Here is an 18498-nt window from a genome sequence, read left to right on the forward strand (position 1 = left end):
CAACAACTGGGGAAGCTAAATAATACAAAGACTACAGTAATTGGAACAGCTGGACAGAAACAATATCTGTGGACCACCTTACGAACTGTAGATTTGGGGAGAGGACAAGTGACTCATTCCTTCCTGGTTTTCCCTGAGTGTCCCACGCCTTTATTAGAAAGAGACTTGTTAACAAAGTTGAAGGCCCAGATCAGGTTTACTTGAACCAGGCCAGAGGTGATCAAAGGCTTTTGTTGACTGAACCAGTGACCTTCGCTCCCCCTGCTGTCCTCAGTCCCACTACCCTACGGCCCTGAGACTGATGACTCCTCACCTACCCATCACTGCGCTGACATTTTGGCAGAAGAAGCTAGTACCCAAAATGATCTGAATGGCCTGGGAGTCTGAGCTGGTATATGGATGGCAGCAGTTTCGTGGTTGAAGGTAAGTGGGAAGGCGGGGGGGGGGGAGGGGGGGGCAGCAGTGGTGGATGGGAAGCAAGTAATTTGGGCCAGTAGCCTCCCTGAAGGACGTCGGCCCAGAAAGCTGAACTTGTGGCTTTGATGCCAGCTCTACTGATGGCAGAGGGAAAGTCTATCAACATCTACACTGACAGCAGGTATGCTTTTGCCACTGCCCATATACACGGGGCAATATACAGACAAGGAGGACTAGTAACATCTGCAGGAAAAGACATAAAAAATAAAGAAAAAATTTTGAGTCTCCTCAAGGTCATACATTTGCCAAAGAAAGTAGCCATCATACACTGTCCAGGGCAACAAAAAGCTCGAGATGCTGTGGCTAAAGGAAATCAGATGGCAGACCTAACTGTTAAACAGGCGGCTCAGGGAGCAATGATCCTGGCAGTCAAAGAGCCTAAAGATTATCATGATATCTATCAGTGAAACCAACTTTAGATACACCCCGAGGACTATCAAGTTATTGGCAAATTAGGACTAGTAAAGAAAACCCCATAAGGGGCAGTAGAGACAGAAGGAGGAAAACTAGTCTTCCCACGAAAAGAAGGGCACAAGTATGTTACCAACTTACATTACCTGACCCACTTGGGGGCCAAGAAACTAAAAGATGTTGTTAGGGCCTCCAACTATTATGTTATTATAGGACTCTCTGACTTGGCAGAAGAAGTAGTCAAAAGCTGCAAGGCCTGTGCTATGACTAATGCAGGACGCTCCATATATACTCCTGTGACGAGGCTCAGGGGCGACAGGCCTGGGGCCTACTGGGACGTAGATTTTATAGAAATTAAGCCAGCCAGATATGGTAACAAGTACTTATTAGTTTTTATAGATAACCTTTTCAGGCTGGGTAGAAGGTTTTCCTACCAGGACTGAGACAGCCAATGTGGTGGCTAAGAAGATCATAAAAGAAATCTTCCCGAGGTTTGGGATACCCAAGGTAATCGAGTCTGATAACGGACCCGCCTTTGTGGCCCAGACCTTTATTTGCCCGCCTAACGACCCTTGAAGTGATAAAACACCAGATCTAAAAACAACTAAAAGAAGAAGACTCACATGTGCTGCATCAGTTCCAAATAGGGGATGGCATTTTTGTCCGGCAGCATAGAGTTGGGAATCTTGAGCCTCATTGGAAAGGGCCATTCTTGGTACTCTTGACAAATTGCAGTATCGGGGCTTTTAACACCACCACCAGTCAGGATGCTTGTGTTAGGCTGACTCTTACTGAGGTTACAGGAGTAGGGTCATGCCTGGGAAGTCCACCGGCTGCCTACAGACGTTTGTGTAATGAGACTCTTAAGCGCTCTAAGACTCCTGACACCAGGTACTTGGTTCCCGATTTAGATACATGGTGGCCTTGTAGTATACGCCTGACACCTTTTGTGTCAACATCAGTTTTTAATGACACCAAAGATTACTGCGTGCTTGTACAACTGATACCTAGGGTCTTTTATCATCCAGCTAACACGCTTGAGGATGAGTTTGACAAGCACCCAACTTGCTTTTGACGAGAAACTATTTCTCTGACATTAGCAGTAATCCTGAGCCTCAGGGTAGCTGCCAATGTTGGGACAGGTACCACTGCTCTAAGACAGGCCCTCAGTACTTTAATACATTAAAACTAATTACCTTCATTAGAGAAAGAATAAGTGCTGTTCAGATTTTGATGTTATGCCACCAATATAGCGCTTTACAAGTTCAAAAGGATACTGAAATCTAGTTCTATGTTTAGAACACGGCACTAGAAGAAGCGGGGAGATGAAAGACCTGGATAAATCCAGATCTCTCTAGCGGGAAAAACAGAGCCAAAAATCTAAGCTGGATCAGTGACTCAGTTTTAGGAACTAGTTGAAGATAAAGTTAGATTATAATCTTGAGAAACAGAGAGTTACCCCTTTGTGATGATCACTGGTACTTTTGCAATTTTCCAGTGATGCCCTCCCTACGCTCTTTGGATTACTGGGTTGTGGTTTCTTCCCTTAAACACCCCTTCTCCCATCTACTTGGGGTTGAACTCTCTACCCCTGCATGGGAAATGAGTTTCGGCCCCAGTGCACTGGTTCCTGTCCTGTCAATAAACCTCAAGGACAGTCTCTCATGAGTTCCTGGGGGGTCGTGTTATCCTGAGACTTGAGTGAGAGTCTCCCAGCTCGGGAGGTCTTTCAGTGTCTCAATAGGTTTATTTGAACAAAGCAACTCCTGAGTGAGTTCTTCAGTCCCAGAAATCAAGGCTGGAGAAGCTGCCCACCTGAAGTAAAGCAAGGGGATTATATAGGTGATAGGTGAGGGGTGATGATGTGTCTGCCACAGGTTGGGTTTGTGCCCAAGAATGGTCAAAAGCTGAATGCTTAAGCGGGGATGGAGGCAGCTGGCCACTCCAGGGAAGGAAGCTGCAGTAGCCACCAAGAATGCAGAACTGGGCTTTTGGTGTCTTCCCTTAGTTTGGAGACTCTGAGTGTTTAGTGTTGGGGAGAGAGACAGGAATGCAGCTTCCCAGACAGCAAGGATGAACTGGAGCTACAGCATTGGTCTCGCTTTGTCTTTGCTCACTTTTCAGCTCTAGCTATTTGGATAAACTAAGTAATACAATAACTTGCAAAATAGGTTTGATCCCCCAAGAAAGTCCTTTTACAAGGTCGAGCGCATTCAGGCAAGTTCCCATTCCCTCAGGGACCTGAAGAAATTTACTGCTTGCTAAAAAGGGGAGACAAATTCTTATCTTTGGCAGGAGGAACTTTCCACCCTACTATTAACACATGACTGGTGCCTATTGTCAAGGTCCTCAACCCATTATCTCAAGCCACACCCCAGCTCACAAGCCTCCTTTCTCCCACTTAATCCTACCTTCAACTGTAGAGTTTAACTGTATTCTTTTTCAGTAGACATGCTGGCAGCCATCATGATTCACCATCAGATTGTGTCGGTCTCCTCTCCCCTTGCCAACTCCACAAAAAAGAGAAAAGGGTATTTCTTTTTTTACTAAGCTAAAAAGCATAATATATGGTTTTTTATTGCTTTTTCTCATATGTTGTTGGCATTTGATTAGCATTTCAGGTCACCAAATTAAATACTGATTGACCGTGATGATGGTAACATTAGGACGTGGAGATGGGGTTGAGGATGTGCTATGAATCTCTAACTGAATCAGTCCTAAGGAAATTTAATCAGTCTTTTTCCTGTACTCATTAGAAATGCTTCAGTAAGAACAGGGAAGTTCGTAATTATCTCCTACTTTAAACGACTGGTCCAGGCTGTTCTCGCTGCCTTTAATGACATCAGCCAACCAAACACTTGCAAAAACAGAAAAGACAAGCCTTGTGTTTGTGCCATTCTGTTGGGTCCAGGGGTTTGGCGCAATGATGGGGGCAGAGAACAGACCACCAAATCTGTTAAACCAGAAGCAAGCTTTATTATGGAAAAAGAAAGAAAAAAATCACTATGGGCACACAAAGCTTATCAGCTATAGCTGTGACTACAGCCAGAGAATGGTTTCTGTAGCTGTGGCAATGAGGGTTGGTTTTGGACCTTCTTTTATAGTAAAATCAAGCACCAGGAGTGGGCCAAAGAGCTTTTATATCCCTGAGGTCAGGCTTAAAGTCACATCGCATTTTAAGTTTTACAGCTTTTGGTTGAAGGACATTAGACTGTTAACTCAGCATTTGTGAAAGCCTGTGGCTGACACAGCCACTTTTCACTGTCCCTGTAAGGATGCAAGGCAGACAGTAGAGTCACATAGGAGACAGTTAAAGATGAAGGGAAACAAACAGAGGGTCCCATAGAGACAACAGTTAGACGCTAACCTTTGTCTGGGGTACCTGCCTGGCTGGGAAGCTGGGAGGCAGGAGACAGTTGTTAAAAGTTTACCTCTGTCCACATGGTTGCCAGGATGTCTGCTCTTAAGGCAGAAAGTGTTTGTTAAAGGTTAACACTGGTTGTCAACATTATTTATTTATTTTTCTCCCAAATTGTGTTTGGGCTTACAACTTTATATTTCTATATTCCTGGACTGGTCACTTTATTTCTTCATTCTATTTCTGGACTCTTCACTGTCCAGGTTGGTAAATCTGGTATGTTTCTTTGGGTGTGTATATTATAATTTACTATAAAATAGTAAGACTTTTTGTCTTTTCTTTTTTTCAGGAAATTGTTCCAGGACGTGAGTCATCGTAGGGGATTTTGTTCATTTGGGGTGTGGCAACAGATCCATTACATCACAGTATGTGGTAAGATATCAGGAGTTCAGTTTTAGGAGCTTATGGTGGGGGGCATTGCATTGTTGTTGTTTAATAGGTTTGTCCAAGGGGCACTATAATTATTTGCTTTTTAAGTTCCCTTAGACAATGTTTATTGAAGATCTACTATCTGCCGGATAGCGTAGTAGGTGTTTATTGTGTATCAATAAACAAAATGACAACTCTTCCTGTACTTATTGATCTAGTATTAGCTTTTGCACATATTAGTTGTTAGAATTTCTATAACAATGTCCTATGGACAGGGTGACTTAAGCTCCAGAAATTTGCTTTTCTTGTTTTAGAGCAGTGGTTTTCAACCTTCCTAATGCTGAGACCCTTTGACACAGTTCCTCATGTGTGGTGACTGCTGTCATTTCCATCACTCAGTGCTAGCCATCTCAAGTGTAATGGTCTGTCCTGTCCCTTTAAGAGACAAGCCCTGCCCACTGCCCCCTTCCACCAAGGCAAGCGGATCTTCCTTCTGCTTCCAGCCTGTGCTCTCTTTGCCCTGTCTCTTCAGAAGAGGTGGCTCAGGCCTTTTCTCCTCCCCCACTTTTTCCCCTCTCTCTCTTTCTCTCCCCTTTTCCTTTTATTGAGTAAACTATATCCAAACTCACTCTGCATGGTGTGCCTATCTGTCTCTGTCTCTCACCTGCCACAGCTCCTCGTGGGACCCACCTGCCCCTCATGGCCCACTGTACCCCTTGAGGAACTGCGCCATTTTATCTAAACCATTACATCGATGCTCTGTGACTCAGCCAGGCTCTATCCACATTCCCTTCCACCCACGGGTGGGTCATCTGAGGATATGTGGAATTTCTTTCTTCAAAGACTTTAAAGTTCTTGTCAAATAGGTCTTTCACTTCTTTGGTTAGAGTTACCCCAAGATACTTTATGTTATTTGTGGCTATTGTGAGAGGTGATGTTTCTCTGATTTCCCTCTCAGCTTCTTTATCATTTGTGTATAGGAGAGCTACTGATTTTTTCTGAGATGATCTTGTATCCTGCCACATCACTGAAGGTATTTATCAGCTGTAGGAGTTCTCTGGTAGAGTTTTTGGAATCACTTATGTACACTATCATGTCATTTGCAAATAACAAAAGTGTGACTTCTTCCTTCCCAGTTTGAATCCCCTTGATCTCCTTTTGTTGTCTTATTGCTATTGCTAAAACTTCAAGAACTATATTGAAGAGATATGGAATGGATAGCCTTGTCTTGTTCCTGATTTTAGTGGAATCTCTTTGAGTTTCTCTCCATTTAATTTGATGTTGGCTATCAGCTTGCTGTATATTGCTTTTATTATATTTAGATATTTTCCTTGTTTTTCTGATCTCTCCAAGACCTTTATCATGAAAGGGTGTTGAATTTTGTCAAATGCTTTTTCAGCATCTAATGAAATGATCACGTTTTTTTCTTTCAGTTTATTTATATGATGGATTACATTGATAGATTTTCATATTTTGAACCAGCCCTGCATCTCTGGGATGAAGCTGACTTAATCATGGTGGATGATTTTTTTGATGTATTCTTGGATTCGGTTTGCCAGTATTTTATTTTTGCATCCATGTTCATAAGAGAGATTGATTTGTAATTCTCTTTCTTGGTTGAGTCTTTCTGTGGTTTTGGTATCAGGGTAGCTGTAGCCTCATGAAAAGAGTTTGGCAATGACTCTTCTGTTTCTATTATGTAGAACACATTAAGGAGTATAGGTATTAGCTCTTCTTGGAAGTTCAGGTAGAATTCTGCACTAAAAATTCTGCACTAAAAAGCCCCTGGGCTTTTTTTGCTTAGGAGGTTTTTGATGACAGCTTCTATTTCCTTGCAATTTATAGGTCTATTTAAATTGCTCACTTGGTCTTGTTTTAATTTTGGTATATTTTTATCTATCTAAAAAATTGTCCATTTCTTTTATATTTTCCAATTTTGTGGAGTACAGTTTTTGTAGTATGACCTAATGATTCTCTGAATTTTCTCAGTGTTTATTGTTATGTTCCCCCTTTTCATTCCTGATTTTGTTAATTTGGATGTTCTCTCTCTGACTTTTGATTAGTTTGGATAAGGGTTTGTCTATCTTGTTGATTTTCTCAAAGAACCAGCTTTTTGTTTCATTGATTATTCGTATTGTTTTCTTTGTTTCTATTTTGTTGATTTCAGCCCTCAATTTGATTATTTCCTGTCTTCTACTCCTCCTGGGTGTATCTGTTTCTTTTTGTTCTAAGAGCTTTCAGGTGTGCTGTTAAGTCACTGATGTGTGCTTTCTCTGTTTTATGTGGGCACTTAGTGCTATGAACTTTCCTCTTAGCACTGCTTTCATTGTGTCCCATAGGTTTGGCTATGCTGTGCCTTCATTTTCATTGAATTTAAGGAAGACTTTAACTTCTTTCTTTTTTTTTTTCCTTGACCCAATTTCCTTGATCAATTTTGTTAGATATTAGAATAGGTATACCCACTTGTTTTTTAGGTCCATTTGATTGGAAAACCTTTTCCCAAACCTTTACTCTGAGATAGTGTTTGTCTTTGAGGTTGAGGTGTGTTTCTTGTATACAGCAGAAGGCTGGATCCTGCTTTCATATCCATTCTCTTAGCCTGTGTCTTTTTATAGGTAATAAATAAATAGGTTCAATAGTTCACTGTCCCATTTCCGTGAGTTTGTAGGCTTTCTGAGAGTAATATTGTTGTTAAATTCTAACTTTAATCCATGGTGATCCGATAAGACACAGGGGGTTACTCCAATTTTTTTTTTTTATATCTGTGGAGGTTTGCTCTGTTACTGAGTATGTGAACCGTTTTTAGAGAAGGTTACATGAGGTGCTGAGAAAAAAAGTGTATTTTTTTGTGTTTGGGTAGAATGTTCTATAGATGTCTGTTAAGTCCATTTGATTCTTTTCTCTTATTTGTCTGTTAACTTTCTATCTGGTTGACCTGCCCATTCATGAAAGTGGAGTGTTGAAGTTTCCTACTATTATTGTGTGGGATTTGATGTGTGATTTAAGATTTAGTAATGTTTCTTTTTCATATGTAGGTGCTCTTGTATTAGAGGCATAGATGCTCAGGATTGAGACTGCATCTTGATGAATTGTTCCTGTTATTAGTATAAAGTGTTCTCCTCCATCTCTTATGACTGATTTTAGTTTGAAATCAATTTTGTTAGATATTAGAATAGGTATACCCACTTGTTTTTTAGGTCCATTTGATTGGAAAACCTTTTCCCAAACCTTTACTCTGAGATAGTGTTTGTCTTTGAGGTTGAGGTGTGTTTCTTGTATACAGCAGAAGGCTGGATCTTGCTTTCATATCCATTCTCTTAGCCTGTGTCTTTTTATAGGTAAATTGAATCCGTTGATATTAAGCAATATTAATGACCAGTGGTTGTTAATTCCAGATTTTTTTTTGGTAGTAGTGTTCTTGTGTTTCCCTTCTTTGGGTAGTGCTGGTGGAGGGCTATCAGATGCCTGTGGTTTTGTGGGTATAGTTAGCTTCCTTGGGTTGGGGTTTTTCTTATAGTACTTTCTGTAAGGCTGGGTTTGTGAATACATATTGTTTAAATCTGTTTTTGTCATGTAATATCTTGTTTTCTCCATTGATGGTAAATGAAAACTTTGCTGGGTGTAGTAGTCTGGGCTTGCATCCATGGTCTCTTAGTATCTGCAGCATGTCTTATCAGGACCTTCTGTCTTTCATGGTTTCCATTGAGAAGCTGGGTGCAATTCTGATGGTTTTACCTTTACATATTACTTGACCTTTTTTCCTTTGCAGCTCGCAATTTTCTTTCTTCATTCTGTATGTTTGTGTTTTGATTATTATATGGTGAGGGGTTTGATCCGGCCTATTTGGTGTTCTGTAAGCTTCTTGTACTTTCATAGGGATATTCTTCTTTAGGTTGGGAAAGTTTTCTTCTATGATTTTGTTGAATACATTTTTTTGTGCCTTTGAGCTGGAGTTCTTCTCCCTCTTCTACATCTATTATTCTTAGGTTTGATCTTTTCATGGTGTCCCAGATTTCTTGGATGTTTTGTGTTAAGAATTTGTTGGATTTAATGTTTTCTTTGACCAATGAGTCTATTCCTTCTATAGTATCTTCAGCACCTGAGATTCTTTCTTCTATCTCTTGTATTCTGATGGTTATACTTGTCTCTGTAGTTCCTCATCATTTACCCAGATTTTCCATATCCAGAATTCCCTTGGTTTGTGTTTTCTTTATTACCTTTATTTCAGTCTTCAAGTCTTGAACTGTTTCCTTCACCTGTTTGATAGTTTTTTTCTTGATTTTCTTTGAGGGATTTATTAATTTCTTCCTTTTTTTTGTTTGTCTTCTCCATTTCTTTAAGGGGGTTTTTCATTTCCTCTTTCAAGGTCATCATCATTTTTATAAACTTACACTTAAAGTCGTTTCTTCTACTTCTTCTGGGTTAGCATGATCAAGTCTTCCTGTTGTGTGTCCGCTGGGTTCTGGTGTTATGTTGCTTTTTAGGCTGTTGGATGAATTATTGCATTGGTGCCTGCCCATCTCTTCCTTCAAATGAGGCTGGCAGTGTCTTTGTGTCTTGGTCAAATCCTTGCTGTGGCTGTCTGAGTATTTGGTAGTTTTTCTTGGTCTGCTCTGTACTATCAATGTCCATCTCAGAGAGCCTCTGAGGTCTCTATACACCTGCTCTTTTAGTCTTCTCTCCTGGTTTTCTTTCTTGGTGCTCTTTCTTAATCCCCTCAGTGTTGTAGCAAGCTCTTGGTCCCTCTTAAGTCCCCTCAGTATTGAAGCAAGCTGTGTTTCAGAGTTCCACCAAGGTTGCAGGAGAATAGGCGGGTTTGGGTGTGTGGTGTGGCTGGTAGTTTGGATGGCAGCTGCATGGGTTTGGGTTTGGGGAATCTTAGCCACAGGAAACTCCCTGCTTGCTGGCTAGGAAAGCTGAGGGAGTTGGGGGTTCCTTTGTTTTCTTGTGGACCGCTCATAAGTGGTCCCTGCTATGAGAGACAGTCCAGGACGGCCTCTAGCCTCTGGCTTTTGAGTCGCCCAGACCAGGGCCAGTTGGTTTCATTAACACTTTGCCTATAGAGAGAAGATGTTCTTTTACAGGTCTTGTGGTTTTGCTGTTTTCATATTTTTAGCTATGGAGAATAAACCCTCAAACTACCAGGCACCTGCCTGTAAATACTCTGCTGGTGTCCTGCCAGCTCTGCTTTCCCTTTCACTGGGCAGCCCCTTCACCATGCTCTTTTCCTCTTGCTTCCATTCCTTCTAGTCTTTCCCTGCCACTGCTACCGCTGGTCCCATGGAAACCAACCTTCGCTCCCACCGAGGTTTGTGGTGCAGCAGCTCGTCAACAGGGAGGATCACACCTCTAGGTCTCTCTTGTTATTATATTTAAAACTCCCGTGGCTTCTCCATACAACATGTGACTGCCGCCATTTTGACCGAGGTCAGGTGACCTTACCGCCATCTTAACTGAGGGCCAGTTCAGGTAACCCAGTTCTGCCATCTTTACTGGGGTATTCCCTGCCTGGTGTCCCAGTGCTGACTCTGTTACATGTGTGTTTTGCACAATACACGCCTTTGGTAGGGCCCACCAAAAGCATCCACTTTGCTTAATTCCTGATCACTCTGTGTGTGTGTGTGTGCATACATGTAACTTAAATATACCTATGTTTACTGTTAAATGTTATAATTGTCTGCCCATTATATCTCATTCCAGACTAACAAAGCAATAAGTTTTATATTTTAAATTGATATGTACTTTTAAGTATCTTACAAATACTATATATTTAATCCAAACCTGCTTTAAAATATATTAAGCCGTTCTCTAATATTGTCAGTTCTACCGTTAAGCTTCTATTACAAGCAGTTTTTTCTTCTTTCTGTCCTTTTACAAGTGTAATTTTTTTAAATTTTATTGATTTTTATTGAGCTCTACATTTTTCTCTGCTACCCTCCCTGTCTCTTCCCTCCCCTTAAACCCTCTCCCAAGGTTCCCATGCTCCCAATTTGCTCAGGAGATCTTGTCTTTTTCTACTTCCCATGGAGATTATATCTATGTATCTCTCTCTTGGTGTCCTCATTGTTGTCTAGGTTTTCTAGGATTATGATTTGTAGGCTGGTTTTCTTTGCTTTATGTTTAAAAATCACCTTTGAGTGAGTATATGTGATAATTGTCTTTCTGGGTCTGGGTTACCTCCCTCAAAATATTGTTTTCTAGCTCCATCCATTTGCCTGAGAAATTCAAGATGTCATTATTTTTTTCTGCTGTGTAGTACTCCATTGTATAAATGTACCACATTTTCCTTATCCATTCCTCAATCGAGGGGCATTTAGGTTATTTCCAGGTTCTGGCTATAACAAACAAAGCTGCTATGAACATAACTGAGCACATGTCCTTGTGGCATGATTGAGCATCCTTTGGATATAATACACAGAAGTGGTATTACTGGGTCTTGAGGAAAGTTGTTTCCTAATTTTCTGAGAAATCACCGCACTGACATCCAAATGGACTGTACCCTTGCACTCCCACCAGCAATGCAGGAGTGTTCCCTTTACCCCACAACCTCTCCAGTATAAGTTGTCACCAGTGTTTTTGATCTTGGCCATTCTTACAGGTGTAAGATGGAATCTCAGAATTGTTTTGATTTGCATTTCTCTGTTGACTAAGGATGTCGAGCATTTCTTTAAGTGTCTTTCAGCCATTTTACATTCCTCTGTTGATACTTTTCATTATGCAAAAATGTCACAGTCATTCTGGTATAAATATGCTGCTGTTTTAAACCTATGTTTTCAAAAACCCAAAGAATTCTTGTGAGTTCCAGGAAGCCGAAGAGAAGGATCCATCTTAAACAGGTCAGATACACCTAACTCAATACCCTGGTCTTAAATTTTTTTTCCCCTAAACTTAACTTTGTCCTCTGTTCTGCCAATATCTTAAACAGGTCTAAGAGACACCGGACATTTCCAGACCACAAACACCAGACAGAAGAAAAGATACCAGCTTTGCCAGGATGTGACCAGCACCCAGTTTTCTCACATTTCCCCCTAAGACAAGGACCACAAATAAGCAGCAAGCTGTGTTGAAAATCTGCCATCCTAATTCTTTTAACCTGTTGTGTTTAACGTCCTGCCTTTTTATTATAAAAAAAAAAGAGAGATGGGAATGTAATGGTCTGTCCTGTTCCTTTAAAAGACACTCCCCCCTTTTCTGCCAAGGCAAGCAGATCTTCCTTCTGCTTCCAGCCTACACTATCTCTGCCCCTGTCTCTCTTGAGAGAAGGTGGCTGCTGCCATGGTTCCTCTCCTCTCCTCCTCTCCTCTCCTCTCCTCTCCTCTCCTCTCCTCTCCTCTCCTCTCTTCTCCTTTCCCCCCTCTCTGTCTCTCTGTCTCTCTCTCTTTCTCTCCCTCTTCCCTTTCCTTCCAGAACCCATGGAATAAACTATACCCAAACCCTCTTTGCACATGACATGTCTCTGTCTCTCACCTGCCATGGCTCCTCGTGGGACCAGCTTTCTGAAACTACAGAGGCTTGGCGTCCAAGACCATTGTGTTAGCAGGGTTGATTAGTGCTTAAGGACTATAAGAGAATGATCTGCCCCAACCCTCTCTCCCTCTCTCCTTGACCTGTAAGTAACTCTGTTTTTTTTCCCTAAATCTTCACATTTCCTTCCCTGTTTGCTTCTATCTAGATTTCCGTTTTCTTAAAACACGATCATATTGGATTTGGGTCTACCCTACAACCTAATTTCAACTTAATTGCCTTATAGATCTTGTTTCCAAATACAGATCTGTGCCGAGGTACCAACATCCAAGGCTTTAGCATATGAATTTGGGGACAATGCATTTTAACTTATATTTACACATTTAATTCACTTAACATATAAGACGACAGTGCCCTTCCCTATTGTAACACCTGTGTTGCCAAAATAAGCCATTTCTTCCTGAAATTTCTTCTACTTTACAGCAACAAGAGAAATAACCAAGGCAACGCTTCGACGCAGAACAGTGGCCACCACTGTAATGAACTTGATTTTGACAATGGTTTGCAGGAGGAATGTAGAGGCTGTAAGCAGAGCTTAATGGTTGCTTTGAGGGAGTGTGGAAGTCCAGGATGCTGTGGGATGACACACGGGATCAAGGGCATTCTCAGCCTAAGAGGTAGGCCATGGGATGGTTACTTCCCACCGCCAATGATCAGTATTGGATGAAGAGGCAGAGAAAAAAGATGGAGCAGGAAATGTTTGCCAAGGAGAGGAGAATGGGGTATCTGAAGCTGGGACAAGAGCCAAGTGTGGGGGTGCATGTCAGTCCCAGTAGGAGCAGAGGATCAGGAGTTCATCCTCAGGCACATAGTGCCTGTGTCGCAGGCCTGTCTCAAAAATAAGCAAATGCCAAAATAAAGATGTGGACAAGTCAGGTTCAAACAAGGAAATGGTGCCACTGAGAGAAGCCTTGGGTTTGTGCATGGGGATTGGTGGGGCCACTTCTCCATCTTTCTGCTTCCTGTTTGCTGTCCATGCTCCTGCCTCATAGACAAACCGCTATAGGTGCCATGTCCCTGTGACAACAGGCTGTATCTCCACTAAGCCAATACAAATCTCCCCTCCTTTAAGCGGTTTATGTCAAGTCACATGACAAGAGAAAAAAATTAATGCAGAAAGGAAATTGAAGGCATGCAGTCTGAGGAGGAAGGAAACAAGATCACAGATAACACAACTTGAGATAGAAAATCTCAAAAAATCGACACAGACCTCTTTATAAGGAAGATTGCAGCAAAATGGCAGGAATAGGGTAATATTCAAGAAAGAGTCCATTACTTTCCCAAATATCATTAAGTAAATTTGAGCTTCAGAGCAAACTCAATTTCTCTCAGCCCTGACTGCAGGAGGGAGCCTGATGGAGACTCATGTTCGTCCCTGAGTTGGTGCTTTCCCTGTCTGATGTGTAGGGCCTTGCAGTGGGTGCGGCTCCGCCATGTACCTCTGAGGTCAGCGTCGTCAAAGTGTGTGTACACACTGAGCTCACATCCCTGTTTCCCAGGACCACAGGAATCCAGTTTCTATCAGTCTGTACTCCGGAGAGCATCAGTTCCAGGAACAGTTGCCCAAGTGCCCTGAGTGAGAGAGGGAAGCTGGAGTTATCGCTCTCTCAACAGTGGTGGTAATGTAAAAGCTAATTTTGAAATAATTTTATGTTTACAAGAGGCTTAGAACCGGAGCAGATAGTCTGCACACACTTTTCATCAATCCTTCCTCTCTCATTAGCATTGCTCATGAGCGTAGCATATTTGCCAGACTATTAAATGATGGCAAATATTACCGATACCTGAACCAGACTTTATCTGGATGTTCCCAGTTTCCCAGCAATGTTATTTTTCTGCCTTCAAAGTTCCCACTGCGCCTGGCTGTCACGTTTCCTTTGTCTCTAATCGATGAGAGCTCCTTGGTCTGTCTTTTCTTCACCTTAGACCCTTCAAGAATCTCTTTGTAAGATTCTGTGGTGTATGTTATTGCAGACCTTGGCTTTTCCCACAGTATTTTGTATCATTTTCCTGAGGTTGACTTCTCAAACTTTTTTTTACTGTCTCCTCTCTGTGTACTGATAGATTTGTGGGATTTAAAAATTCACTTACTATGTTTTAGTGGAATTTCAAAAGTAGTGAAATTGTATTGTTATATTTAATCTGCCATTTTTATCTGGGAGATAAATATTTTGGGAGATACACTTTTTGATCACTCAAATTGCTGGTAACCTGTGGTTAGCAGTGTCTTCGCCCACAAATAGCTTTGTTTCGTGCCTTTGTTATATTCTGTATGAACTGTGGTGAGAGACACAGTTCAGTTCACAGCCTGTACAAACCCCGCACCACATCTCCTCGGCCCACAGAATGCTGTCCACATTCCAGTACAATATACAAACCCCATGGCACAGCCCTACCCGACCTTCCCAATTTCTCTCTTCTCTCTGCCCACATCACTTCCTGCTTGCAATGAACTTTGGTTTCATTCGAACCCATAACACATATAGGTCTTTGCTTCTGTGGTTTTGTTTCTGGGCTCACTTCTAGCCGTTAGTAAGTTATCATCGGAAATGTCGAAATTGGGGAGGCAGTTCTTGTTACAATAAGGAAAGCAGGGAAGAATCAATTAAACTCTGTCCTTTCATAGACAGAACACACACATAATTTCTTACCATAATACAAATCCAAAAATGTTCCTGCCTAGGAAAATGTGCTGTTTTATATCCAATCACGGATGGCTAGATAACAGCCCCTCAGGTGTTGCCACACCAGTAAAAGCTAGAGTGAAATCTCCTCCCAGTTCAGCATCCCCAGAATGTCAGTCCTGAGCTTCCTTTGCTGGAGACAACAGAAAGCCTGCTTATATGTACAGGTCTGACTCATCTATACCAGGACACATCTGGCTACTGCTTCTGGGAATTGCCCAGGGACAGGAGAAGGCTCTCCAAGGGTGTGGCAAGCCAGTAAGCCACTCTAAGTCTGTCTATGGTTCCTAAGGTGTCAGAGGTTAAGAATGTTGCATGGTTTCTTTAAGCAAGATTCAACAGGAAAGTTACTGAACAAAATATCTGAGCTCGCAACTGTGCCTGTTTCTAATCATAGAACCATTTAATCTTCTCTTGAGAAGTTAATACCTTGCTTTATTGTGCCCTACCAGGAATGAAATGATTAATACGGGACTCTAAATGGATACCTTCACTGCCCATTATGAACAATAGTTGTTTGGGCAATACATTAAATACTGTGCCAAAGCTGGATGGGCACAACAGTCTATCATCCAATGAAATTATATGTAAGCTCAGACTCAAGCGCCTCTAGAAGACACGGGTTTACATGAACGCATACATTATTCTGGTACTGACGGCACCTACCTTTGCTGCCTGTGGTCCCTTCCTCACCTTCCACTTACCGGTTTTATGGGGCGTTCTCTAGAACATGTTGTAGGAAGCAGAATAAAAGTTTGGACTTCGTTCACAGAAAGATTTCAATTTTATGCTAGTACAAGCATATTCACTTGGGGACGTCAAGGTATGTCCTAGACATTAGGACTTCGAGAAGAGTGTTTTGCTGTCACTATGGTCAGGAAGCCAAGGTGGCCTGTGATACAAGGCTGCATTTACTTACAGAATGTAGATCTTTAGTCATTGGTCAGAAACTTGGAAAGTATGTATCTGAAAGGCTGATAACAGGAAACGTGAAGAGGAGACACAAGAGTGTATCTTTCAGAAGTGAACACAAAGGAACTAGCATGCATGCTTACCAAGCACAGAGTCCCTGGTGGAGGTCTTGTAATAGTGACGGACAGGATGGCCTGTCCTGTGGCTGTCATTCTTCATCTTTCCACACCCTAGTATTTAATGGGTCTGTGCATAGTCCACAAGGTGACGTCAGTAGGCTCCTCTAGAAGCAGCTCCACTTCAGAAGGGATAGCAGTTACTTTCTATGCTGCGCCATCTAGTGGCCATTCTCGTGTACTTCTCGGGTCCCAGATAGGATTGAAAGAAATGCAGATGGCTTGTTCGCCCCTTGTCATCCTGTCGCTCCTACACTCCAGGCTTTGCTCGGACTTGAGCTAACACATCCGCCCAACTAGGCGAGTTGCTCACACCCCAGCCCTCCCTCTCATGCTGCCCATCCTTCCAGGAGGCAGGTTGTGCAGCTGCCTTCCTCACTGGTGTCTTCCGGCTCCCACACTCCCAGGTGCAGCTCAGCTTGTGCACCAGCCCAGGCCACCCACGTGTCAACAGCTGTACAATCAACCCTGTCTCCCTAATCAAAACTCAACACTGAGTACGTGAAGGACTGACTTAGCAACTCTTTATATCTGATCTAAAATCAAAAATCAGGGCAGCTCACAGATGAACAGAAATGGGTTAATTTAAGTTGTAAGAGCTGCCTGGAGACAAGACTAAACTCTCAGCTGGGCATTTATAATTAATAATAAATCTCTGTAGTTATTGGAAAGTCGCTGGTAGTACAGAGCTGAGCAGTGGTCTAGATGCAAAGGCCCACCTACACCGATCTAAACAGAATTCTTAAAAGAGGAAATTCAAAATAGCTAAGAAATACTTAGGAAAATGTTCAAAATCTTTAGCTGTCAGGGAAAAGCAAATCAAAACAACTCTAAGAGTCGACCTTACACTCATTAGAATGGCTAAGATCAGTTGTACAAGTGACAGCTCATGCTGGTGAAGATGTGGAGCAAGGGAACATTTCTCCATTGCTGGTGGGAGTGTAAATTCATCCGGCCACTATGACAACCAGTATGGTGGTTCCTCAGAAAGATGGGAGTCAATCTCATTCAAGATTCAGCTGTACCCCTCTTGGACATATACCCAAAGGCTGCTTCATCCTCCCAGAGATACCTGCCCATTCTCATTGCTGCTCTGTTCATGGTATTCAGAAAAGAGAAACAGCCTAGATGTCCTTCGACAGAAGAATGAAGAAAAGAATGTGGCATTTTCACACAGTGGAGTACTACTCAGCTGTTAATAACAAAATCATGAAATTCACAGGTAAATGGATGGAAGTAGAAAAATACATCCTGAGTGAGTTATTCCAGACCCAGACAAACAAATATGGTATGTAGTCACTTATATGTGGATGTTAGAACTAATGTTCTAACGTCAATGAAAACCAAGCTACAGTCCATGGAACCACAGAGGTTAGGTATCGAATAAGGGACTAGGGGGACAGAAAGATCTTGTTAGGAAAGGGAAGTAGACTAAATAATTATTAATGTGGGGGTGACAGGGATGGGAGATTCAAGTGGGGAGTGAGAGGGAAGAAGCGGGCGGAGGAGTACAGGGAGAGACAACTAAAATTAAGGACCATTTGAAGAGTAGTGTGGAAACCTAATAGCATAAGCTTCATATATGTGTATATATGCATACATAATACACACACACACACTACAAGCGATTTAACAGAAATTGCCAAATAATGGAGACAGCCCCAACTGTCCATCTCTTGTCATCAAATGAAGTTTCAAATTCCAAGACTAGGTTAAATCTAATTGGGGTTTTGTCCTAAGGAGTCCCATGGGAATCCTCAAACCACCCAGGCTGTTGCCAAGACGATAGGTTGCTGTTCACAAACTGACTGACTGCAAGACCCCATTGCTGAAGACAACACCTTCATAACTCATTGAGTGTGGAGAAGTCAAGCTGGGGCCTCTCCAGAGCTTTCATCCCTAGCACTTTGTTACAGGGAAATACTGTGCACACCACCAAAGAGAAGCATATCAACCCAGACACAAGTTCTTAGGTCGACAGTGGTGGCCTGTTGTTGGGAGCCATGTGGCCTAGTTTCAGATCAGTGTATGAACACTTGTCCAACAGGTCTCTGTGAGGCGAGACCTGAAGAGATGGTTTGTCATTAGACAAGGACCAGGGGACCTCAGAACAATGCAGAATACTGCTGGGGCCGTGCAGCCTGCACACTCTCTTCTCTCTTGTAATAGTGATGATTCTCTTGGTGGCTTTTAGTGCCACTTTGTCAGTCACTCATGGGGCAGATCATTCCAAAAACCCTATTTTTCTCCAATATTTTCCTTGGGAACTGATGCTTCCCAGGTTTCTTATCTGGAAACACCAGCTGTCACCCCAGACCTGGGAGCTGTTCTGATTCAGGGCTGACAGGATTAGAGGCAATAAAAGCGAATGGGCACATATAAGAGAGCGGCATAAGGGGCATTAACTGCATCTCCTAATTCTGAAAAACAAACCAAAACAAAGCCTTAAGATGGAAAAAGAGTGCCTTATTAGAGTTTGCCCAAATATAGAGCTAGGCATGTAGGACCCTTTTGTAGGGCAAGGGAA

General features: G+C 42.2%; 1 long non-coding RNA gene across 2 annotated transcripts; it reads left to right on the top strand.

The window, feature by feature from the left end:
- The first annotated feature begins 305 nt into the window (after nt 1-305).
- LOC121462575 lies at nt 306-11713 on the top strand. Of its 2 annotated transcripts, none has more exons than XR_005976339.1 (3): nt 306-423; nt 4596-4678; nt 11601-11713. It is a non-coding gene; the product is annotated as an uncharacterized LOC121462575 (long non-coding RNA). The 2 variants fall into 2 exon arrangements; XR_005976340.1 differs by lacking the exon at nt 11601-11713 and adding an exon at nt 9926-10053.
- The last annotated feature ends 6785 nt before the right edge of the window (nt 11714-18498 follow it).

Source organism: Microtus oregoni, unplaced genomic scaffold (genome assembly GCF_018167655.1).
Source record: "Microtus oregoni isolate MIOR12 unplaced genomic scaffold, Mior012 000025F_ref0000491, whole genome shotgun sequence".
Taxonomy (NCBI): domain Eukaryota; kingdom Metazoa; phylum Chordata; class Mammalia; order Rodentia; family Cricetidae; genus Microtus; species Microtus oregoni.